Source organism: Myotis yumanensis, unplaced genomic scaffold, assembly GCF_028538775.1.
Source record: "Myotis yumanensis isolate MYYU_CA2020_CCGP unplaced genomic scaffold, mMyoYum1.0.hap1 SCAF_14, whole genome shotgun sequence".
Taxonomy (NCBI): Eukaryota; Metazoa; Chordata; class Mammalia; order Chiroptera; family Vespertilionidae; genus Myotis; species Myotis yumanensis.
The window spans coordinates 35,514,628-35,541,312 of NW_027223765.1; the positions used below are offsets into that span (position 1 = coordinate 35,514,628).

The window sequence follows — 26,685 nt, forward strand, 5'->3', positions numbered from 1 at the left end:
AGCAGACTTACTCACCATTGCTTTTGCACTAGCAGTGTAAATATCAACACAGTGAGGATGCAAATAGCATCCTAGCGTTATTAGGAAAATAATTTTGACCTCTCAGCCCCCCTACAAGGGTCTTAGGAACCCTCAGGGGCATGTGGATTACACTATGAGAACTGCTGACCTAGATAAAAATACAGAGGAGATTTGGGGCCAGTCAGGGTAGAGCCTCGAAAATGACATTGGTGCCAGAGTCACAAGGCCTTGGTGTGCACCAGGCTCTTCTAGTGTGGAACTAAGTGGCTTTGGATAAGTCACTGTCCTCTGGAAGCCAGACACTTAACACACAAAAAATGGTGGGTGCTTCCCACATCCCAGAGCTGGGGAAGGGAGGAGATGAGGCCCACACTTGAGAGCCTCTTAACGCGTAAATGGTAATGCACAGACCAGTGGGAGGAACCAGCTGCTTTGAGGAATGAGGCAAAGTTATGAACTTTCACATCCTGGCTTAAGCCACTTATGATTAGAAACACTGCTCAGATTCCTGTATTCCCCTGAAGAAACATAAGAGAGCTAGACCTGGAGACCCTGAAAGAAATCTAATTAGGTTTCTAATTTTAACAAATTGACAACTTTGGAGTTCTGCTTCAAGTCACGTATTACCACATATAAAAGTCCACATTTCCTCTTGTCTCCTATTGGACAGGTAGGCTCTGACTCAAGTCAGGTAGAAGGCTGGAATCCCACTGGAAATGACAAGCATTTCAAAAAATATGATTTGATTAGCAGTGTCAAGAAGATAGGTGATTCTGTAAAACTTCAGGGAACTAGGAAGTACTTGTTGAAAGGTTTTCAAGTGGACTTCTGCTTCCAGGAACATGGAGTAGAGATACTTCTCCTTCCACTCACAAAGTGCAACTAAAACTCTTGAACATTACATATTAAAAAACAAACATTAGCCCTGACCAGTGTGGTTCAGTTAGTTGGAGTATTGTCCCAACACCAAAAGATGGTAGGTTTGATTCCTGGTCAGGGAACATACCTAGGTTGCAGGTTCAATCCCCCAGTCGGGGCATCACACATCAATGTTTTTCTTTCTCCCTTCCTCTAAAATAAATAAATAAATAAATAAATAAATAAGAAACTCTGCTAATGAAGAACATAAACTGATGAACAAAAATAGATCCAGAGACATAGAAGCATCAAACAGACTGTCAAACCTCAGAGGGAAGGCAGGGGAGGGTGGGTGGGTGGGTGGGAAGAGATCAACCAATGAACTTGTATGCATATATGCATAACCCAGGGACACAGCCAATAGGGTGGTGAAGGCCTGGGGTGGGGGGCAGGGTGGGCTGGGAGAAGTCAATGGGGGGGAAAGGGGATATATATAATACTTTCAACAATAAAGATTTTTAAAAATAAAAAAAAACTATATTAAAAAAAAATAAAATGCAGAACAAACCAAAAAAACTCTGAAAGAGAGAGAGAAAGAAAACAGACCTGTTATGGATCTGCAGACCCAACACAGTAATGAGTTCCTGGGCTTTCTTTTGTCTCACATATCCCAGAATTAAAGCTAAAGAAGCAAGAAATGAGGAAATGCCAATGAGTAAGAAAAATACACACAACACAAAAAACAAAAGACAAGACAAGACATCAACAGAAGTTTGCTCTCTCTAGCCAAAGAACAAGAAAGGGAGCAACATTTTTATTTTTTTAATAATTATTTAATAATTATTTATTGTTGAAAGTATTACAAATGTCCCCCTTTAACCCCCATTGACCCCCTCCAGCCCGCCCCCACCCCCGCTCCAGGCCCTCACCACCCCATTGTCTGTGTCCACAAGGCCATGCATATATGCATACAAGGAAGGGGCAACACTTTTAGATAAAAACTGCTCTACCAGCCAAACACCATAAAAAACACTGTGCCCCCTGCCCCCACCAGCAAGATCCAGTAGAGAAACTAGACTTCTACTTTCATCAGGCTATAATGAGGCACCACTGGGATGGTCAGAGAAGGACAAGCACGAAGTCAGGTCTTTGATTCCCCACTGGGTGGTAACAAGACCTCACCCCCCAGAACCCATGGTGTCCGTAGAGTAACAACAAGGCACTCCTACCCTTCCAATCCAAGGAGGTATCAGTGGAAGCCTAATGCAGAGCTGGAGTTCCCAACCCCCCTTCATGTACTGCAGTAATGTCAGAGGAAGCCAGCTGAAATACTGGTAGAAGGTTTAAATATGATCCAGAGGCCATAACATAATATCCCAAATGCCCAGGCTTCAATTGAAATTTATTTATACCAAGAACTAGAAAGATCTCAAACTGAATGTCAAACGACAATCAGTAGATGTCAACTTTGAAGTTACAGAGATGTTATTTTATCTGACAAAGATTTTTAAAGCAGCCATCATAAAAATACTTTAAGGATCAGTTATGAACACACTTGAAACAAATTTAAAAAATAGAAAGACCCAGCAGTGAAATAAAGACAGAGAGAGGAACCAAATGGAAATTTTAGAACTGAAAAATATGATAACTGAAATTTTGTTAGAAACTCAGTGGATGTGCTTAACATTGAACTGGAGGGAACAGAGAAAAGAAATCATTGAACTAGAACTTAGGACAATAAGAATTATCTAATCTGGATAACAACGTAGAATAGACTTTTACTTTTTTATGAGACTGTAACAAAAAAACCTGATGTGTATGTCATTGATCTCCTGAGAGAAAATGAAAAAGAGAGTGGAGCTGAAAATTACTTGAAAAAAAATTTCTAAAAACTTCTCAAATTTGGCAAACAAAAAACCATAAACCTACAGATTCAAGAAGCTGAGAAAACTCCAAAGAGGATAAACCCAAATTAATCCACACCAAGATACAAAGTAGTTAAATTCCTGAAAAGTAAAAACAAAACTAAAATCTTTAAAGCAGTGAGAGAGAAATCTCACTTATCAGGGGGAAACAATTTGAATGCCAGAGGATTTCTCATCGGAAATCATGGAGGCCAAAAGGAAGTGGCACAACATTTTTTTCAAATGCTGAAAGGAAAGAACTATCAAATAAGTCAAGTAAGAATTCTATATCCAACAACAAGATTCTTTAGGAATTAAGCGAAAATCAAGACATTCTCAGATGAAGGAAAACTAAGAGAATTTGTTGCTAGAAAATCAACCTAAAACAATGCTAAAAGAAGTTTTACATGCCAGGACTGACCAGCAGACCCTGAGTGATGGATGAATTACTCTGACACATGTTTCTGTGAAAGAGAAGGCTAAGGGGCTGCTTGGCTATAGGCACCAAACAGCCCTGTTCACCTGCCTCCTTAGACTTTTATTATAACAACAGCTTGAACTAAAATTAACCTCTAGATACAATCAGCAGGGTACGTATCCTTGAGAAAGCACATGCTTCTACAAGGTCGGGTCTAAAGAATAAACATAGAGATTCCAGTAATATACCCAGGGGCTCGGACTTGTTTGGAAAAATCAAGGCAGGGGCTGCTGCCTTCAGCAAGGCTCCCCCTAGAGGCCCCCAACCTTTTGGAGAATCCTCCTTACAGACTTTCCAACAAAGTCCCATGCTTCCCCACATCTACAAACAGAAAGGGAAAAAAATTTTTTTAAAGGAATCTTAGAATATCAGGAAAGAAAAAAGAATCTAGTAAGCAAAAATGTGGGTAAATGCAATAGAAATTCTTTCTCCAGTTGAGCTTTCTAAATTATGTTTGATGGTTAAGGCAAAAAATATAAAACTTTTAGATATGGTTGTAAGTGTATGTAGAAAGAACAGAAAACAGAAAATAAAATTGTAAACTTAAATTTTAACATATTACATTAAATCTCCAGACCAGATAGTTTCACTGGAGAATTTTACTAAATGTTTAAAAAAAAATAACACCCATTCTACACAATGTCTTTAAGTAAATGGAAGAGGAGGGAACACTTTCCAGTTCAATTCATGAAGCTAGAATTACCCTGATATCAAAACCAGACAAAGACAGTACAACAAATAAAAATAAAAACTACAGGCCCACATCCCTCATAAATATAGATGTGAAAATCTTGAATGAGACATTAGCAAATAGAATTCAACAATGTAAAAACAATTATCCCTTATGACCAAGTAGAGTTTATTCCAGTAATGCAAGGTTGGTTCAACATTTTAAAATCAACGAATATAATCCACCATATTAATGGGCTAAGGAAGAAAATTCATATGATCACATTCATCAATTCAGGAAAAAGATTTCATAAAATTCAACACTGATTTATGATGTAATGCTCAGAAAAAATAGAAATAGCAAGGAACTTTGTCAACTTGATAAAGAATGCCTACAAAAAAATACATCTAACATAATATTTAATGGTTAAAGACTAAATGCTTTCCCTAAAATTAGGAACAAGGCAAGGTGTCAATTCTCATCATTAATATTCGATTACTAGCCAATGCAATAAGATAAGCCTGTGGTTGGCAAACTGCGGCTCGCAAGCCACATGCGGCTCTTTGGCCCCTTGAGTGTGGCTCTTCCACAAAATACCGACTTCTGCACATGGGCCACAAAGTTTCAATCTCACTGTACATGTGCACCCGCACGTGGTATTTTGTGGAAGAGCCACACTCAAGGGCCAAAGAGCCACATGTGGCTCGCGAGCTGCAGTTTGCCGACCACTGAGATAAGCCAAGGCATGAAGATTGAAAAGGAAGAACTAAAACTGCTCCTATTTGCAGATAACTTCATTCTCTGCATTAAAAATCCCAAAGAATCTACAAAAAAAGAAAACCTCCTAGGACTAATACGTGAGTTTGGGACGGTCATAGGATACAAGACACATAGAAAAATCTATTGCATTTCTGTATACAAGATTTGTATACTGAAAACTACAAAACACTGAGAAAATAAATCAAAGAATGCCTAAATAAATGAAGTGACATAGTGTGTTCATGGATTGGAAGACTCAGCAAAGTTAAGATATTAGTTCTCTGCAATTCCTACCAAAATCCCAGCAAAATTTTTGTAGATATAGAAATTGTTATTCTAAAATTTATACAGGAAATGTAAAAGAGCTAGAATAGCTGAAATAGTTTTGAAAAAGAATAAATTGACAAGAATAAAGATACCTGATTTCAAGATTTATTATACAAAAATCAAAACTGTGTAGTCCTGACAGAGAGATGACATATAGATCAATGGAATGGAATAGAGGATCTAGAAATAGACCTATACAAATAAGCCACACCAATTTTTAACGAAGGTACAAAAACAATTCAATGAAGGAAAAATGATAATCTTCTCAACCAATGGTTCTGAAGTCATTGGACATCCATGGGTTAAAACACACACACACACACACACACACACACAAAACAAACAAAAAAAACCTTCTACCTAAGTGTTGCACCTTATACAAAAATTAACTCAAACTGGACCACAGATTTAAATGTAAAACTAAAACTTATAGTTTAAAAAAATGTAAGGGGGAAATCTTCAAGATCTAGAGCTAGGCAAAGCTTTCTTAGACTTGACACCAAAAACATGATCCATAAAAAAAAAGATGATAAAAAAAAAGATGATAAACTAAACTTCATCAAAATTAAAAGATTTTGTGCTACAAAAGATTCTGTTAAGAGGATGAAAAAAGATAAGCTACAGACTGGAGGGAAATATTTGCAAACCACAAAATCTGACAAAATACTGATATCTGACATATATTTTAAAAGTCAACAGTAAAAAAAAATCAAACAATCCAATTTAAAAAATAGGCAAAGTTCATGAAGAAACATTTCTCCAACGAGTATATATACAGATGGCAAATAAGCACATGAAAAGATATTTGGCATCATTAGTCATTAGAGAATTGCAAATTAAAACCACAATGAGATATTACACATCTATCAGAATGGCTAAAATAAAAAATAACACCACCAAATGTTGATGAGGGTTCTGAAAAACTGGATGATTCATACACTGCTGGTGGAAATGTAAAATGGTACAGCCACTCTGTAAAAGTTTGGAAGTTTCTTTTTAAAAACACACACAACTAGACATGCAACTACCATGCAACCCAACAATTACACTCTGAGGCATTTATCCAAAATAAATGAGAACTTATGTCTACACAAAATACCTATACACGAGTATTTATAGCAGTTTCACTCATAATAGCCCAAAATTGGAAATAACCCAGATGTTTTTTGTGGATGAATGATTAAACAAACGGTGGTACATCTACCATGAATAGCATTCAGCAATAAAAAAAATTAACTATTGATACACACAATAACTGGATGGATAAATTTCCAGAGAATTATTCTGAATCAGAAAGTCGATCCCAAAAGATTACATATAGTGTGATTCCACTTATAGAACATCATTGGATGAGCAATATTCTAGACATGGAGAACAGTTTCATCACTGCCAGGGCTTAGGATTGAAGGTGGGGTGGAAATGAATGTTACTATAAAGGGTTGGACTCAGTAAACATGTGATGGAACAGTCCTGATTATAGTGGTTGTTACATAAAACTACATATGTGATAAAAGTGCATAAACCTACACCACCACAGACACAGACGACACATAGACACACACACACACACACACACACACACACACACACGGGAATGCTCATAAAAATAGGTATTATCTCTATCCTGAAGTTGGGGAAATGGAGGTTCAGAAAGGTTAAGCCACTGAGCCCAGGGACTCTGTCTCTCTCCAAAGCATACTCGCATGACCACTTTACCACACTCCTGCCCTGGCAGGCTACCCCAACCAGCAGACAGAGGACAGAGACCCCAGCTTGACACCCCTGACAGCAGGTGGACGTGCTTTCCCAAGACAGGACCAGAGAGGGGTGACGCTCACCAGGCAAGTTTTGATGGGGGGGCAGGGGGTGGGTCCCCATTTGGTTGGGTCAGCCCCTACAAAGTAGGTGAGGAGAAGGGTGCCCCTGCTTCTCTTCTATCTTCATCCCACCCAACTCTGGCCCCAGCCCAGTGCCAGCACACAGAGGATACTTCACACCAGTCTTCCCTTCCTACTCCTTCCTGACTCAGATCCTCATCAAGTCACCCACCCCTAATCAATGCCATCTCCCTTTTCCACAGCTGAACTTCATCACCCAGTCCCCAGAGCCAGCAAGACATGGGCCCCACTTTCCAAACCCCCAACGCCTTTCATTTAACCTGACACATGGAGGGGTGAGTTGAAGACTGGGGTTTTGCTGGGGGTGGGGTAGATGTGGGAAGAGGGCACTGTTGGGGGGCTGCTAATGGAGGTTCAACCGAGCAAGAAAGCAGGGTTTGACAGCAGTGAACTTTCCTGTGCCACCCTGGCAGGGACACATGAATTATTTATGCACCATTGTGCTGCTTTGGGAAAATTCCCTTACATCCCTTTTGCGTTTGCATAGGGAATAGGCACAGAATGCAAAGGAGGAGGACAGAATCACTTCACACAGTGAACCGAGTCTCAGTTCTCTCACCTGTAAAATGGGGACAGTGCAGCATCTCCTTGTGTTAGTCAAGCAAAGATGATCCATGTAAACTGCTTAGCAGAGTAGCTGGAACATAGTGGGTGCTCAATAAATGCTGTGGAATGAATAGGCATGCGAGGTGCCCAGTGCAGGTTCATTAAATGGGCAGCCCTCTCTCTGGGGTCAAAATGCCACTCAGCCTTCCAGAGCCGGCTGACATGGCAGCTCTGTGAGAGTTCTCTGGCTCCCAGCATGGATTAAGCACATCTTCCTCTGTATCCCGAAGCCCTTTGGGAGGGCCTCTGTTATTGCCTTGCTCAGTTTACCTTACGTTATATATCTCCGAACCCCGAAGTCCATGCCTCACCCCCTAACCCCCACCCCTGTTGAGGACCAGAGTTCACACTGCTTATCTTTCAGCATCAGACCCAACTTACCTTCTGCAAGAACATCCTCTGAGCCAGAGCTCAGAGTCATGATTTTGTCTGACTTCCCAGGAGGCGTCTATAACCCTTTCACAGATGAGCAGACTGAGACCTCCCTTGCCAGCCAGGAGGTGGGAGAGCCAGGATGCAACTCCAAGATCCTGAGCTTGCTTCCTATTATCCCACCCTGCCCCCTGCCCGGGCAAGGAAGATAAGTAACTCCAGACCGAATCAGGGAGGGAGCACACAGGCAGCCTGGCCAGGCGCCTCTGTCCCCAGCCCTGGGAGATCACCCAGACCTCTTGCTTTGCTGAAGTTTTGTTTCTCACCCAAGCACTCTGGGACTAACCCGATTGTTTGCAAACACATTACATAATTGCTCACATATTTATTTAATGCCATCTCTTGAATATTAAACAGTTGATAATACAGAACAGAAACATGGGCATTTAAACCCAGCAGCTTTTGACAGGCGTGGGTGGGTAAGGAGGTTGAGGAGATCCATCGATGAGCCACCCTGTCAGAGGGGGAGGTGACATCTCCCCTCTCCTCCTCCTGAGATGAGTGAGAGGCTTCTCAGGCCCATGGCTGGCAACGGCAGTGGAGTTTTCACCGTGGGGCTCAACCTCTTTCATTATATAAAGAGATGCATTCTCTCTTCCCTAAAGGAGGCTTGGAGCCAGGGTTTATTTATTTACTCGTGTTTATCGAGCACCCTCTATGTGCAGTCACTGTTATGCTTTTATTCACCCTGGGAATGAAACAGACATGACTCCTGTCCTCCTGGTGCTGACACTCCAGCAAACAGGTGACCAAATAAATAAAGAAGATAGGTTCGGGGCATCACAAGACTGTGAAGAAAACAAAACAGGGTGGCAGGTGGGGAGTGATGGGCAGTCGCTGAGGAGGGAACTTTGACCAGAGCTCTCGCTGGTAGAAGCAGCCAGACATGCAGAGGTCCTGGGCTTGAAGAAGAGCATGGAGGGCAGTGGGCTGGGAGGAGTGAGCAAAGGCCCTACATGGGTGATGCATGCAGAGGAATGCCTGCCCAGGGCCGATTGGGCCGGTCCCGGAGAAGCACCCCTGCAAAGTTTGAATTATAGTCTATGTGTAGTGGCAAAACTATTGGAGGGTCCAAGCAATCTAATGAATGTTTGGAAAACATTTCTCTGCATCTGGGAGAGGACTGGCAGGTGACAGGTGTGCCAGGAAGAGCTGGGTCAAAGTTCCTGGTCTGCAGTGCTGGGGAGTGGTCAGGGAGAATCTAGGGAAAGCACAGGAATGGCTGACAAGGCCCCAAATGCTAGTAGATCTGTCCAAGGTTAAAATGAGTTTCTCCCAGGCAGCAGTGGAGAGCCTGGCCTGACCCAGGAATCATAGTAACACCAGTGATATAGATGATAATAACAGTATCTAGGATTTACTAAGTACTTATCATGAGCCAGGAAAGGACGTGCCCTCTGTCCTTACCACCAACCTGCAACATATGCAGTTTTATAGTTCCCATTTCACAGTAGAGGGAAATAAGGCACAGAGTGGTTAAGTAAAACACCCAGGATAGCTCAGCAGGTAAGTAGCAAAGCTGGTCCATCTTGACTCCACACATATGGTCCTCAATCCATGTTGACTGAAAGAATAACAATAATAGCAATAATGATGGCAATCACTTAAGACAGTGTTGGTTATGTGCCAGGCCCTATTCTAAATGCTTTAAAAATATTAATAATTTAGCCTTCACAACAGCCCCATAAGGTAGTCACAAACACTATTCCTACCTTATAAAAGGAGAAACTGAAGCAAAGAGTATTAAACTCACTTATCCAAAGTGACATTCAAACCCAGGAGGTCTGGCTCAAGTCCATGATTTTAGCAAAATGCCATGGGAGTTGAGGAAACTGGGGAACCAGCAATCCAACTCAGCTATGTCTGCATTTCTAAGTCTGGGTTTGAGGCCACTTGCTGGCAAGCATTCAGCAGCACCCATCCTGGGCTGGGCCAGGGGATGCAGGTGTGTGAGGTATTGCTCCAGGAGCCAGGAGCAACCATGACTGGCAGGATTGCCCTCCCCAGAGCCATCTGGATCCCCATTGGCCAAAGAAGAGCCTCCCAGAGCCTGACCTACAGGCCTGCAACTGAGGAAATGTGCCATTGCAGCCTAAGTGGAGAAATGTCACCTCCTAGATCCAGGAATGGGGAAATCCCTTCAGAGGATCCAGAGAGAAATGAACTGAGAGAGGTTAATGGAGTCTAAGAATATTTATGGGAAATGTTTTACTCCAAGTCTGTGCCACAGTAACACCCAAAACATTCTCAGTGGAAATACCTTTTAAGTAAAAATTACAGGCATCCTTTCTTATAAATAAATGTGATTAGTAGAATTTCCATGTTGGAGCAATGTATTAGGCGGTTATAGCTAACACCAGTGTACAAAGCAACTCACCCCCTTTCAAATGTGGACGGTAATTCCTACTTGAGGGGCAGTGATGGCGTGGTGGTGGGGGTGGAGGGGTGGGAACAGTACATGGGAAGTGCTCTGAAAAAGGTGAAAGCTTGCACAAATGAGGGCTTTAAAAGTATCCAGGCTTCTTAAACACCTTATCCTCTTAGGCAGTTGGAACATTTCCTTCCTTTCTGTTTTCCTCAGTGAGAGAATGGAGGAAACCATACACACACACACACACACACACACACACACACACACACACACAAACACACACCCGGCCAGAGTCTGAAATACAGGGGACAGAGCAAAGAGGTTGGGTCAATGCATCGCAAACCTCTGATACTAACCATTCATCCCAGGGAGCTCTTCTGCACAGATCTGTCTTGGCGTTGAGGGTCGATGTGGCACCATATTGACAGCCTGGCCACACAGCTCACAGTCCTGGCTGTGCAATCCTGCAGTTGTTTACATGCTCTCCCACCTCAGTGTTCTCTTCTTTTAAATGGGAGTAAGAAGCCCTTCCTTTAGAGTATTTTGAAAGGATTGAGTGGGAGAGAAATCCTGATGTGTCCAGCAGGGGGCCTAGGATATCAGGCGCTGCTTAGTGGTCCTCTGTTCTCGTGGCCCCAATGGGAACAGTAGCCTCAAACTGTGAGGACCCCGGGCCCCTTTCCACTGGGACCGCGTCAGTCTCTCTCACAAGCACTGGGAATAGACAGTTTGCCATCGGTATTGCTTGCTGAGGCTGCCGTAACAAAGCACCTCAAACTGAGTGGCTTAAAGTAACAGACACATGTTGTCTCATAGTCCAGGAGGCCGGACGTCCAACATCATGGATTCGGCAGGGTTTGTTCCTTTTGAGCATCATGTCAGAGAATCTGTGCCAGGCCTCTCCCCCAGCTGCTGGTGGTTTGGTGGCAATCTTTGGAGTTCCATGGCTTCTGAGTGTGCTACCCTCATCCCCCTTCACACCATCTTCCCTCCATGAGTGTCTGTCTCTGTGCCCAAATTTCCCCTTTATAAGGATACCAGTTATATTGGCTCAGAGCCCACCCTAATGACCTCATCTTAACTTGCTTGCCTCTGTAAAGACTCTACCTCCAAGTAAGGTCATATTTACAGGATCCCCACATATCTCTGCGAAAGGAAGGGATACATTTCAACCCATAACACCGTCATACTTGTTTGAAGCTGACTCTAAACAGGCTGCCAGTTCATTCATGACATTTCTCAAAAAGACTCAAAGAATATTTTGTGTCATTTTCCAAAAGAGCAATGTCCTTCTTCAAAATCATAAGACTCCTAGCTTCCAGAAGATTCCCATGGACTCTTGGCCTTCACAAACTCCAGTCTGGGTCTCTGGTCATTATCTTACATGAAGAGGAAATGGGTTTGAACTCAGGCTTTTTGTCACCCCAATTATGTGCTGGACTCTGGGAATATGGGAGCCCGGGTCCTAGCCTTCGAGGAGGTCACGGGGAAGGCCACAAGGACAGGCAGATGACAGGCAGGTGAGCGGCTGGCTGTTACTGGGCAAGTGGGTGCTGGGGCCACCAGGGCCCTTCCCAGCAATGATCTACAAGGAGCAGGAGAAAAGGCTTCCTTCCTGGGCCACTTCCTGTCTTAAAGTGAGAAATGTCGCCTTAAAGGGAGAAATGTCCTTCCTGAGTACTCCGAGGAGCATGGGAGAATCCCAGTCACTCTTGTCACTCTTTGTGTGGTCAGATAATTGATCAGTCACTCAGCTTTCATTCTGGAATGAGATCGAGTCCCTGCCTACACAGCAAGTCTAGAAGTGCAGAGGAACCCAGAGCCCATCACCCTGATAGTATCCCAGCTTGACCAGGGTCCCTGAGGGGTAGACCACCCTTCTTGCCAGATCCTCATTCTTAAAATAAACTTCCCAACCGTGAATATTGGAAGTTCCCACGTCACTTGAACTGAGAGCATGATAACCTATGTCACGGAGGACAATGCACTATGAACTGGTCGGAATGCACCAGACTAGGCACACTAGGTGCTGGGTTTGAATTCCAGCGCTGCCAGTCTGAGCTTTGTGATCCTAGGTGAACGTTGCCACTTTTTCTCAGTTTCCCCATGTGCAAAGTAGAGATGGTTCTCACCTCACAGATGAGGGAAGTCTATAAAGGGTCTCATGTGATACTGGCCCCCCAGCAGGTACCTTCCCTCTTCTCTCTCTGTGCCTCAGTTTCCTCCCCTGCAAACAAGGGACTTGAACAAAGTGGATTCTGGCCAGCTCTGTAGGGTTTTGGGGAGTGGCCTCCAGGAAGTCCAGCATCTGGCAGGGCAGAGGAAACTTCCCACGCCCACAAGCCTATTCTGCCAGAAGCTGCTGTGTGACCTGGGCAAGTGCTCCCTGCTCTGTGCAGGCCTGGTGACTCAGGCTGACTGGTGAGGCCTCAGGGGCTTCCATGGGGGTTGCTGAAGGAACCAGTACCCATGAGCCTGGTAGGCATTTGCTCAAAACTATTTCTTGCATCTGAGTCAAAGGCTACTGGGCTCCAGGTATCACTGTTCTCCCTCAGATCTTGCCCTCAGCCTTGGCCTGCCCTCCCCAGGTCAGTGGGAGAACTAAGACGGGACCTGCCTTCCTTTCACTATTAAACTGGTAGGATCTTATTATTAGAAGGAACCAAAGAACTCCTCCACAACCGCACCCAATGCTAAAGGCTTTATCCAGAATCCTTGACTGGTAACTTTAATTTCTTCCTAGTTACCACCAGGGATGGGGACCTCATTACCTGTTATGTGCAAAGCGGAGAGATAGCACGTCATTCATGAACTTCATGTTCAGGCATTTTGTGTATGAAGAACTCCTCACTCCAGGCCATTTGACTCTTATTTTAGACACAATTTTAACAACATGAGTTATCTGTTTCTTAAATTAGAGAATAGAAGACCCTTTTCAGGTTTCGCCTCCCCTGGAACTGTCCCCAAGGTAACTTCCATCCCCATGAAAATCAGTCACTTTACCCTCTGTCCGGCCTCTTCGGATGTGCCTCTGTAGAATGTATCATAACATGTTTTATTTGGTTGTTTAGTTACATCTTTCCCACTAAATCCCAAACTCCCCAAGGGGGCAGGGACGGTGGAAAGAGCTTGCTTGGGGCTTTGACTCAAATACGTGTAATGTTCATGCCCTATTTCTTCCTACCTGTGTGACCCAGAGGAAGTGATCTAACCTCTCTGAGCACATGTATCAATCAATGTGTTCACCATCTCCCTGAGTCCAGAGTCCAGGTCTTGGCGATCTCTGTATCCCTAGTCCCTGACACACAGTGGATGCTTAGCACTTGTTGAGTAAAGGAAGTACCAGGGGGCCTCTGGGTGGGGTACATTATGAAGTCACAGGAGAGGGAGTTTGCTACTAGGAGCAAACACACCACAGTCATAGAGAGCTTACAGAGCTAAGCCAAGAGCAGAGACAAAACAGGAAAATAGGATGCATGGGCTTAAAACATGCTGCTTAGTGAAGGGACAGCAGAGGTAAACATGCTTAGGGGAGCCTCCCATCACCACCCAGCAGTCACCCCACAGGAACCACCAGCACTGTGGTCCCTGCACTAGCTTGGACATAGGCATCTACCTGTGTGACTTAAACTGGGTTTTAAAAAGTGAAAGAGGCTGGGAAGCAAAGGAAGTCGCTACATTGACTAAATAATATGTTTGCAACATAGATGTTCAACTATTTGTCAAATAAGAGCTGTTGTGATTAGCAAAATATCAATCCACTTAAAAATGAAATAAATAGTTGGGTTAGTTCCTCACCTCTGAAAGGCTTAAACTAAAACACACGTCGGCAGAGGAAGATGGGAGCTGGGAAACCACTCGTGTGGAAACGTTCCCTCTCCAGTGATGTTGGAGAAAGGATGTGGGCTCTGCTTCATGGGAAACAAGAAATGGTTTTTGCCTGTTCTCTGCAAACCCAGAGAAAGGACCAGGCATGTTATAAGGGAACAAGCAAGGAGTGTCATGGGGCCAAGAGACAAGGTGGATGGGAGACTGTCGCCATTTCCCCCTGTAGTCCAGGAAGTCTTCCTGAAGGAGGTGAGATCTGGGCTGTTGGCCCAGGCCCTCCCCACCTCTCCTGGCCCTGGCCGCTGCCCAGTGTTCACACCCATGTGTCCTGATTCCTTAGAAACCTCTGTTCTTGGGTCCTGCCAGTTGCACACATGGCAGCTGCCCTTCCCTCACATTCCCAGGGCCACCCTACACTAGCCAGCGTACAGGGAGTCCTCAGAACAAAAAGAACTTCCAGGTAGTCAGGACTGGAGCCAGGGCACAGCTGATAGGATCAGAAACTTCAAGTGAACAGTGGCCCAGGAGGAAACTGTGACACAGGAATGCCCACCACCCACACAGCTTTTGGCAGAGGCCACTGTTTCACCAATCACACAGCCCTGTGGAAGCCAGCCCATGGCCTTAATAGCCAGCCACCTTCCCCTGCCCCTCCCCACCCGACCTCCCCCCCTCACTGATCCCAAGGCCAAAAAGGAAGGCAGCCCTGCTGGCAGCAAGATGCAACCAGCACCATGGCTTCCACACAGGGTGTAACAGCAGACTGCAGACTTCTGCAGTGGCTGTTGGTGCTGAAGCCGAGAGGTCAGAATAGGGGTTTGTGTCTGTGGCTTGAGACCCAGCAGGGTCACCGGGGGATTCGCCACCATCTCCAGCCCAGGTATGGGAGGGCGGGTTCATTGGGCACTGCCCATGGCTCTGGACTGGCTGATCCCCTCAGGGGCCCGGGTCTCAGGGCACAGGGTTGCTGAGATGGAAACAACTTCGTGTCAGGGGAGGGACCTGGAAGCCTTTGAATTCTGGGCTAGAAGGGAAGGTGGAGGGTGAGGCCTGTTCACAGGGCCCTTTGGAATTGAAGAGGACTCGGCTGGGGAACAGTCTCTGGCCCACAGTCTATGGATGCCCTTTCTCCAGAGGGCTGTTAGAGTGTGCAAGAGTGTGAGCTCTGGAGCCAGACTGCCCAGGTTCAAATCCTGGCACCTGTGTACAACTTTGCACATTTGCCTCGGTCTCTCTGTGCCTCAGTTTCCTGCACTGTAAAATGGAGGTGGTGATAACCATACCTATTTTATTTGGCTGTTGTGAGGATCAAATGAGATGATAAACACAGCCCCTTAGCGCAGTAAGTGTTCCATGGCTCTGAGCATCCTCACTGGAACTGGCTTTCTGAGGCCACAGGGTCAGCCTGGAGAGAAAGTTAAAAGACCCTTTAGGCTACCTGCCCATTTCACAGATGCAACTACAAAGGAGATGACCTTAGACTTTTGAGTCATACAAACCAGGGTTTGAATCCTGTATCTGTAAATTTGTCAGCTAGGAAGTCTTAGACAAGTCCTTGCCCTCTGACTCCCATTTTTTTTTCACCTGTGAAGTGGAGATAATTATGGCACCTACTTCATGGGATACTTAAAAAGATAAAATTATGCTGCAAACACATAAAGGGCTTATCCTGTACCTCGTGTTTAAATTAGGAGCCACTATCACCACCACCACCATCATCATCACCATCATCACTGTTACTACTTATTGGTGGTGTTGTTGTTGCTATTGTTATAATTAATATCAGGAAAGGGAGACTTAGAGAGGGAGAGGGACTTGCCAGTGGCCACACAGCAAGTCAGAGGGCAGGACAGGTCCCAGCATGGCCTTCTAACCCCCATCCCTATTCTTTCTGCTCCCCTCACCATCTCAGTGGCCTCTTTATTGGTCTTTGTTGTCTCTCCACACATCCTGCCTAGAGCTTAGTTTCTCTGTGCAAGAGGCCCCCCTAAAGCATCTGAGAACCCTAGAGCACTAACTGCATTGTTTCTGGGCACAGATCTTGGGGCATCATACAGGGGAAACTGGCATCCCCCAAGAGGCTGGGCCAGTAGAGAGCAGGGAAGGAGGGTACCATCTTCCATGATTTCTGCAGCCCCATCCCAAAGCCCTCCAGCTTCCCCACTGTCCCAGGGATCCTTAGCCAGGATGCAGACAGAATGCAGCTTTTGAGGGCAGATGTTGGAAGTAAAGAGCTCCTTAAGAAGGGAAGGATTGGGACTCCACCTTTCACCAAAGTTTCCTTGGACACTGAGGTAGGTCTCAGGGGTCCCCTGGTTCTATGAGTAGATGTGGGCCCTCTCTGCAGACTTGTCTCTGTCTCTTTCACCCTCTGGCATTCAGAGTTTGGATCTTCCCTAGCAGGGAGGGATGGAGACACAAGAGGAGTCAGGGAAGGGGGACAATCGGGTTTGCTTTGAGGAGAAATAAGAGCATGTGCCTGTTTTAATAATATAAATGTTACATGAGCAATTTATTCAGCACTTACTTATGTACTGGGCACTGTGCTAAGAACTTATGTATGTTATCTCAGTCAATCTTCACTACAGCCTCATCAGGTAAAAATATCAGTATATTCATTTTACAAGTGAGTGAACCAGAAGTGGCTTACTTATATGCCACATGGTGACTATAGATACCAAGCAAATGTTATCAAAGAACGATAGACTCAGGGTAGAATATAATAGGGAGTGCTGGGGACTGTGGCAAATTGAAGAGAGACGTTCAATTGTTTTTTGTAGAGGCATGATACACACCCATTAAAGTGGGTAAAGTGCTCTAATCTTAAATGTAATACTTAATGGTTTTTACATATATTTGTAGATGTGACCACAACCCAGATCAAACTATAGAATATTCCTGGTACCCTAAAACATTCCTTCTAAGGCATTAAAAATTTTTTTTTAATTCTGCAAAACCAAAAGGAACCTAAAGAGATGATGACTAAATATAATGTGGTATTTGGAACAGAAAAGAGGACTTTAGGTAAAAACCAAGGAAATTTGAAGCAAATATGGGCTATACTTAATATTAACATTTCAATATTGATTTATTAATTGTGAAAAATGTACCATACTAATATAAGCTGTTAATAATAGGGGAAACTGCATATGGAGTAAATGAGAACTCTCTGTATTTTTCTTAGCAATTTTTTGGCAAATCTAAAATTGTTCTAAAACAAAACATTTATTTATTTTTAACGTTTTTATTAATTTTTAGAGAGAGAGGGGAAGGGAGAGGGATAGAGAGATAGAAACGCCAATGAGCAACATCATCAATGGGCTGCCTCCTTCATGCTCCCTACTGGGGATCGAGCCCAAAACCCTAGCATGTGCCCTAACCAGGAATCAAACTGGTGACCTCTTGGTTCATGGATTGAGGAGCAACTACTGGGCAACACTGGCTGGGCCAAATTTTATTTTTTTAAAAAAGCATTCTGCAAATACTCAAGCAAAATATGTCCTTGAGCTGGATCTGGCCTTTGAGCTGCCAGTTTGTGACTTTCAGTAGTCTAATGTTCTCACTTTACATATGAGGAAATTGAGGCCCAGAAAGGGGAAGCCCCTTGTTCAGGACTCCACATAATGTCAGTGGCAGAACCAAGACTAAAAGTCTGGTTGGTACTTCAGCAGTAAAAATGGGTCTGGGGTGTGGGTGGGGGGCTGCTGAGGTCTCCCTGACAATGTGCCTTGCTGAGGACTTGCCCTGCAGGAAGCTGCCAGGGGCCACCCCCCTTCCCTCTGCTGCTTCCTCCTGAGCTCTCTGGGCTGTTAGTTGGAAACCAGTTCTCCGACTAGCCTCAGCAATAGAGGGAGTGGTCATGGGCAGCTCCTTTCCTGACAAGAGGATGTCACTTTCCTGATCCAGCCAGCCTCAGTGCACCTGACAGCTGTCCCTCATGCCCAGCACACCATCTGAGTTGAGTGCTGGATGGACGGGTGAGTAGAAAAATAAAGGAGGGAAGAAATAAATGTCAAGGGTGGGTGGTTGGGGTGTTTGGGGGCAGATAAAGCCAAGAGCAGACTCCACACCAGATGGCCTGCATCACACCCTGGCTCTGCATGATCTTGGGCAGGTCACTTACCCTCTCTGTGTATCAATTTCCTCATCTTAAAATGGGGATAATAGTAGTACCTGCACCTTACAGAATTGTTGAGAGAACTAAGGAGTTGATTAGCATATGAGGGAGGGAAGTAATAGATTAGGAGAAGAAAAAAGGGGAAATGGGGGAAGGTGATATTTAGTTTTCATATTGGGACATAGAAACTTGGACAAAGCCACCAGTCTGGCCGCTAACACAGGAAAGGGGATGAGTAGTATCATGCTGCGGTTAGAGCACAAATTCCAGAGCCAGGCTGCCAGGGTTCAAGTCCCAAGGCCACCACTTACTAGCCATGTGGTCTTGGATGAGAAAGTTAACTTCTGTGTGCTTTTGTGTCTTCATCTGTAAAGTGGTGACAGTGGCACTCACTTCACAAGGTTGTTATGGGAATTAAGTAATTTACTGGTATGTGATTAGTGCTTAGCACTAGACCTGGTATGTTTAAGACAACACTTGGCATATAGCAAGTATTTGTTAAATAAGTGGGAAAGCTCACTCTCTTCTCTGAGGGGCCCTGACTGATCAGGCACTGTAAATCCCTTATCTCCTGTATCCAGGCGAGAACCACCCTTAATGAAGTCAGATGAGGGGAAGGCTGAACTGGTAACCAGCTGCCCACCTCTATGGCCTCACCCACCTCTGGCCAATCCCAGAGTGGGCAGCACTTCCAATATTTTAAGAGAAGCCAGAAATCTAGATTCAAATGCACGATCTCCCAATTTTTAAACGTTGGCATTTGTTCAATTTTATTTTAAGCTCTGGGCAAAACAAACAAATGTATATTAAGCTGGCTGCTCTCCCAAGTGGCTGGTTTGCAGCTTCTACCCCAATCTAGCCCTGCTTTCTTTTATTTTTCTCCTGCATTTTAGAGGAAGGAAACTGAGACCCAGGGAGAAGTGCTTGGACCAGCTGTGTCTGACCAATTAGTGAAGCCAAAAGCAGTCTCCTAGCTCCCCAATCCTGGTGGCTAGTGACAAGGGAGTCCCTGGGTAACTGACCAGACTTTGGACTAGGTGAGGGAGGGGAACTCGAGGGGGAATTTCCCCCTCGGCCTCAGGCTCTTCCAGTAGCATATTTGAAATACGATATTTGTTAATTAGGTGCCATCTGCACTATGTGTCAGGGGTGCAGCTGAATATAAAGCAGGGGCCTCCCCATAGCAAAGATTCACAATGCACAGAGCCACAGATTCACTCCTGGCCCTGGCCCAGCAGGTGAGGAGCCAGGATTCCAAGCGGCTCCTGGATCTCAGGCTGAAAGAGGGAGCTATCAGTGAACTCTATGGTCAAAAAAAGCCACTACATGAGAGCTGGAGGGGTTGAGGAGAGAAGAGCAGCGTGTTATGGAGAGAAATTTTAGAGGGGTATTTTGGGGAAAGAGGGTTCATTTACAGCAGCGATTTTCAACCAGTGTGCCTCAAGAATTTTTAAAACATGCAATACCTGACTATTTAGACAGGGACACTGACCTCTTCTCCCTTAGATTGTCAAATTTTAAAAAAATGACAACAGCCTCTCAGGTCAGGTGGTTCAGTTGATTGGAGTGTCATCCCGTACAGGTTTGATTCCTGATTGGGGTTATAGGTTTGATTCCTGGTTGGGGCACATACCTAGGTTGCTGGATTGATCCCTGGTCAGGGCATGTACCGGAGGTAGCCAAATGATATTTCTCTCTCAAATCAATGTTTCTCTCCCTCTCTCACCCTTCCTCTCTCTCTCTAAAATCAATAAAACATATCCTCAGGTGAAGATTTAAAAAGTGGTAGCAGCCAACACAGCCATCCGGTGTGACTGGATCAAATTTATGCCATGGTGTGTGTGTTTTGTAAGATCGGCAAAAAATATATGTTTTGGTGTGCCACAGAATTTTAGTAATTAGTTTATGCATGCCATGAGATGAAAAGGTTGAAAATTCCTGATTTATAGGCTTGTAAAACTTTGAATTTAAGTTGTTTTTTCCTTTTCTATTGAAAAAATGCTCTTTGATCCCCTCTTACTTAACCTGTCTGCACCTCTACTTCATCATCTGTCAAATGGGGATCAAAATTGTATTCACCTCCTGCTGTTTGTGATGAGGATGAAATGAGACAACATGTGCGGAGGATTAAACAGTACAAATCAGCCATTGTTTTCATTGTCCTCAGCAGCCAGCCTGCCTGTTTGCACTAGTGGTGGCTTGAGAACCTTCCACTCTTGGCCTTTCTTTACCCTGACTCTACATGTTTGTGGTCTTTGTTTTGTCTGGAGAGTCAAGTGCATATACCAGCTGTGGAGCACCTCTCGGGAGTCAGGTTCTGTGCTAGCCCCTTCCACCCTTTTCTCTTCCTTACCCTCAGAGCAGCCCTGGGAAGCCAACACCATCACCATTCTTTCAGATGAAGAACCTGAGGCTCTGGGAGGGAACTTCACTTACCCAAGGTCACCCCCAACTGGGGACATGACCTTGAGTAAGCCCCATTACCTTCCTGAGTCTCCCGCTTCCTCATCTAAAAAAGGAGGTTCAGGACACCTATCCCAGGGCTGCTGTGAGGATCTATGAGGTAATGAGTTGGAAAGTGCGTGGTCAGCTGTAAATCCAAGCCAAACGGACATCGATGTGAGTCCTGCAGAGCCCTGCTCCTGTTTAGGGTTCAGTTCATTTTGGCAGCAAGAGCTATGGAGAAAAGTTATTTCAAGTGTCTTTTTCTTGGGTGGTTTCCAAAATGCATCATCTCCCTCCAGCTAACAAGTGCAAAACTGGCTTCCGCAGGGGCTTTGCTCAAAGCAAGTAACTTCCCATGGGATAACCTGAGAGCTGAAAAAGAGAAGGGCATGAGGTCCCAGGGAAGACAGGATCACAGAGAAGGCCTCAAGCTACGGAGTCAGACAGATGTGAGTTCAAATCCTGGCTCTCCCACTTGTTAGCTGTGTGACCTTGAGCCAGCTCATTAACCTCTCTGAGCCCCACCCAGAGGATTGTTTTGATGAAGGGGATGAGAACAGTAGTTGAGAAGCAAAGCATGGGGGTCCACTAACATCCAGTGAGACCAATACCAAGTCTAAGGCTGGGGCTGCAGACCTTGCATGGTGTCGGGGAGAGGATAGAAACCAGTCAAGGGGCCCAGAAAAGGGTCAACCACTGAACCTGGAAGGGAAGTCTGGTCACGTAGGGCTCAGCAGAAGACGTACCCTGGACCATGAGCAGCTGGAGAGCAGGCACTGTGTACTTTTCATCTCAGTGGCCTGGCCCACTATAGGTGCACAGCATCCATTTCAAAAACTGAATTTAATATTCACTTTCTGCCTCATACCCACCCATTCAATCCTCTGTGAAGTGTAGGACACTAGCCAGTTCTGGTCATGGACAGATTTGGGTTCCAGTCCAAGCTCATCCCTTTCTGGCTAGGTAGCCTTGGGCAAGTGACCTCCCCTCTCTGACTCTCAGTTTCCTCTTCCGCAAATGGGCTGATGCTGCCTCCCCAGCAGTTATTGTAGGACTGAGAGATGATGTATGTGAAAGCACCAACATGCTCCTAGGCATTCGGAGAAGCAGCAGTAAATGCTGTGGCTCCTTACAAGGGTAGCCCGTGACCACCTCTGCCTTCCCTCCTCACGCACAGGCTGAATTCCCTAAGGCGTTCAGGATTTGTCTTTCCATCTCAGGTGACACAATACAAGCACCTGGGCTACATACGTCTAGGAAGAGTGAAGTGTCACCTCTGCTCCCACAGCGGCTTTGTATTATTTCCACACTGCACTATGTTGATTGGACATGGTGGGGTTAACAACATCCATAAAACACGTCAAAAATGAGCTACCACAGGCAAACCACTCAAGATCAAGGAACAAACTGCCCTGAGGAACTAAAACACCCAGCCTCCATCGCTAACACCACCCATTGCTGCAGGTTTATCAGTGTCTGTGGACGTTTTCAGGTTGCTAGTTCGAGAATGGAGGGCTTTCTGGTGCCACTTTCCACGTCTTATTCTCGAGGATGGCCTGTCAGCTCCGCACTATCGCTTGACTATTTCTGAGTGCTTCTCTGGTACCTGCAGGTCAGGCTGAATTCCCCAAAGGTGGGACTGGCTCTGTCTCTCCCTGTGGCAGAAAACCCACCAAGATGGGGCCTGTGAGGCTGGGGCCCAGAGAGGGACAAGTTTGGGATGTGTGTGCCCTTGAAGTCTGAAGCTGGCAAAGGTCTCAGGCAGAGCTTGACCATGTCTGCTAACTCTCTCCCTATTCATTCAGTGCAGAACCTGTCCTGGGAACCTCCTCCTCAGAACTGGGAACAGGTTTTGCCCTGTGATTAGTTGGGAAAATCCTGCTTTCTCTCCTGGCACCATTGGAGGATCGCCATAGCTATCTGCAGGGGCCTTGGAGACTTTATCTGTAGCAATTTAGCCTCATCACCAATCTCTGAAGCCATGGTGATGTGTTGCCTAAAGAAGTCACATAGTTTGGTCCAATACGTATCAAAATGCAAAAGCACAATCTCAGCTCCTCCAGCCCACACCTCTTTCTCTGCATTTATTTAGGATTTTTCTCCACAGGCATCTACCTCTGGGCCCCAAAGCTAATTACAGGCTTCCCTAAATCACACTAAGGTAAAGCTAATTAAATCAGGGTCGGCCAACAATTTTCTGGCTTGGGGCAGGCAGTCCAACACCTCTCTTCTACTCCAGGATCCTAAAACCACGACTTGCAGCTTCATTCGAGTTTGAGAATAGGGTTTTATCACTTAGGACTGATTTTAGGAAAAGCAGCCAATGGGACATTTTTTCCCAGTTGCTCCTTTGCACCATGTCAGGGTGACCATGTGGATCAGGTTGGGGGCTTGAAAAATTGAGGTGCAGCCAAATCTGTGCTGCTAGGGGAAGGTGTGTGCGGAGACAAAGTAGATAACATCTTCTCCTTGGCAATTCCCCACCATGGAGGTGCCCCGCCCATGCACATCGGCATCTCCGTAACGTGAGCAAAAAGCCCTATCTTCAATCCCAGTCCTGCCGCTTGCTACACTTGCTAGGTGAATACCCTTGGGCAGGAGACTTTGCCTCTCTGTGCCTCAGTCTCCTCATCTAGTAATGATAGTACCTACCTCACAGACTTGCTGAGAATTAAATGAGAAAACATCTAAGGCAGCCAGTGTGGAACACGTTTCTGAGCCAACATTGAATGAACAAGTGCCTGGCACAGAGCCACATACGGAGTAAACACCAAACCATATTAGTTTCCTTGTCCTTGGATTTATAACTGTGAATATTCATGGGACAGAGTGGCTAAGTTCCCAAAACCTTTATGTGAATAAATTGCATGTTTTCCCCCTTTGAGATGCAAGGGTGAGGGCAGCAGGGGTGGGAACTGAGGGCTCCATTCTCACCACCTGCTCTTCCTTTTTCTGGGCCTCAGCATCCCCCTCTGTGAAGAGAAGCCACTTGCTCATTGTCACTCAGAATGAGAGACTTCTACCAGATATAAGTTCCACCTGTGATTCTCAGTCCCTTCCTGCTCTGTTTCCTCATTAGCTGTGTCCTCACTATCTTCCTAGAAGGGGCCAACGTCCAAGACCAGCACGTGGCCTTCATTATTTGCCACCAACCTAATCCACATGGTCACCCTGACATGGTGCAAAGGGGCAGTTGGGAAAATGTCCCGTTTGCTGCTCTTCTCCAGCCACTTGATTATGGACAATGAGTGACATGCTTAACTAATTAAGGAGACCCCAAAGGCAGGGAACATATGGGGGCAGGTCCACTATATGGCCGAGGACCTACTCTCAGCCAAGGCCAGCATAATGCTAAGGATACAGACTCTGGAGTCTGGTTTGAATCCCAGATAGCTGTGTGGCCTTGGGCAAGTTACCTAACATTTCTGTGCTTCCATTTTTTTCTCTGAAAAAATGGGCATGATAATAACTGTATATCCCTTATAGTGTTGCTGTAAAAACTGAGTTTATATGTGCCAAGTGCTTAGAACAGGACCTGGAACTTAGTTGGTGCTCCCCAAACATTTGTCATTACTCATATTTCAGAACCAGGATCTCACTGAAACTCGCCACAGCCAGCACAGCCTGGGGGGCTGATGGCTCCCGTTTTCGGATGAGGTTCAGGGCAGAGAAGCCACGTGCCCTGGTCACCCAGAAATGAAACCCCTGCTGCAGTCCTCTGTCTCAGTGAGGACAAGCAGGGCTGGGGCAGCACAGGGGCGACTGAGAAGAGCCAGGCCTTCCTCAGAGGTGCAGGCAGAGTAGGGAGGTGGCTATAAATATGAGAGGCAGGGGCTTTCTAACTAGGCCAGGAATGTGTGTTAGTCATTGAGGTCAGAACAGGCTGCAGCAGCTCTTGGCTGGGAAAAGAGTGTATCCAGGAGTGAGCTCTCCTGGGCTCAGGTAAAACCTGATGATCCGAGGAGGAGGCTGACAAGCAGTGCTCAGCTAGGGGACACACTGGCACCACCCACCTTTGTGATAGGGGCAAGGGTGACCCCCGGGAATGCCTCTCCTACCCCTTCTAATTGCCAAGAAACCCTTCTATAACCCAGATGAGATCAGCTGCCTAAACCCACCAGTGGGCCCAGGCCACAGCTGCCGATCCCAAAAAGTAGAGCTAGCTGCCATTCTGGGGAGTGAGCAAGCTCATCCTTTCTATTTTAATAGCTGTGTACTTATGTTAATGTGTTAGGAGAAAAATACAACTATGATCAAATCTATGTTCTCGTGGCTATGAATGCTTAAGATGATGCTCAGTAGGTGTATATGTCTTCAAAAAAGGGAGTTGATTTTTTCAGAATGTGAAGTATGTGCTAGTACATGTGGAACTGGCAAACATTATTACTGAGGTTTCGTGAGTTCTGGGTCACAGTTGAAATGCTAACCTCCTTGCTGTGGGGTTCCAATTATTTTCTGTGACTCCCACCCACACCCAGCCCTGCCTTGCCCCAAACATCCCAGGCACTTGCACCCTACCCCACCGCCACTCTCACTGTGCCCACCATCTGGGATGCCTTTCCCATCCACCTTTCAACTGGCAAGGACCAGGAGAAATGAGATCCTCGCTGGAACCTCCACGAGGCCAAACGGAGGCATCCTCCTCCAGGCCACCCCAGGCCCTTGTCCATCCACTGCCACTCCCTGCACTGCGTGAGGCTACCATAGCTGGGACCATCGCTCCCTCCTGTTATGTGGCGATGGGGAAAGCAAGGTCTGGGTGTGTCTGTTTTCCTACCTGCTGTGCCCAGCTCAATGCCTGGCACTGAGCACAGACCAGGAAGCAGACACCTGGGCACATTCTGAAGCTGTCCCTGCCCGGCTATAGGCCATGCATATGCAACCTCAGCCTTGAGGCTTAGTTCATTCCCTCATCTCTCACATAGGGGACAACAAGTTCCCTTCCTGGAGGAGGGAGTGGTGCATGGAGTCAGTGAGTTACACCACCTAAAGGTACCTAGAGGCATGTGCCTGGCAGGTTGTCAGCGTTCTGGGAACATTGGCTCTGATTATTCACATCACCAAGGCTATGGTCATTATCAGAGGCCAAGGGATATTCACTGAGTCCACAATGATGCAGGGTGGAGGGGAGGGAGGTAAGACTAGAGCATCTTTGCATTTAGGACCAGAGAAAGCCCTTGGCACCTATTTCCTCCACTCCTCCCATTTTGAATATGGGGAAACTGAGGCCCACACCCCAGCCTGGAACAGAGCTCATGACTTCCATCTATGGTTGTCCCACCATCACCTCCCTCCCCAGACTAGGGGGGAAAGTGACTGAGGCCAGGACTCACCTGCCCATCGAGACACTGTAGTCTCCTCTCCCCCACTTTCCCTCACCTCTTCAGCATAGGCCAGCGAGACCCAGCCAGGAATTCAAGGGGCTATGGCTGGCAATTCTCACTTCACTGAGGCAGTGAGTCAAAAGCCTTATTCTTTGTAAATTCCTCTGATAGGTGGGAGCAGACGTGACCTTTGTCATTTGTTATTTTTAGCTGAGCAGGCGAGGAATGATAAAAACCTGTACAGGAGCTGACTATAAATAACATGTCTGTGGCATATTTTTCTAAACACATCTAAAAATTGTAGATCTAAACAAGTCTTGTCCTTCAAAGCAGAATAGCAGTATTAGCATGGCACTTTACAATCAGCGGAGCCAATTTCACAAAAGCCATTGCTGGGGATCACTACACAGGGCCCTGAGGGAGACTCTTTTATTGCCCCCATCTTGCAGATGAGGAAATAAGAATGAGATTCGGCCAGTAAGCTGTCGGCAGAGTGCCTGCCCCAGGACAAGAGCCCCAATATAGATCACTGTTCTTATTGTGGCGCCTTCAGGAGACCGAGTAGCTTGTCCAGGGAGAAGGAAGGGAGCAGGACCCGGACCGCTGTGGGGCCACCTGTCTCTAAAAGCCATGAGCCATTAGCCATT

General features: G+C 45.8%; 1 protein-coding gene across 4 annotated transcripts in view; it reads left to right on the forward strand.

The window, feature by feature from the left end:
• The window catches only part of ATP2B2 (ATPase plasma membrane Ca2+ transporting 2), a 369,370-nt gene that overhangs the window by 148,339 nt on the left and 194,346 nt on the right, over positions 1–26,685 (forward strand). Inside the window, exon 1 of one of the 4 annotated variants that reach the window (XM_070433632.1) lies at positions 7,105–7,190. The exons of 1 other annotated variant lie outside the window; for it this stretch is intronic. The gene's annotated coding sequence lies outside the window, so the exon portion shown is untranslated. Of the gene's footprint in view, positions 1–7,104; positions 7,191–18,057; positions 18,130–21,146; positions 21,164–26,685 lie in introns of those variants that run through there. 2 more of the 4 variants (XM_070433635.1, XM_070433636.1) reach the window with 2 other exon arrangements.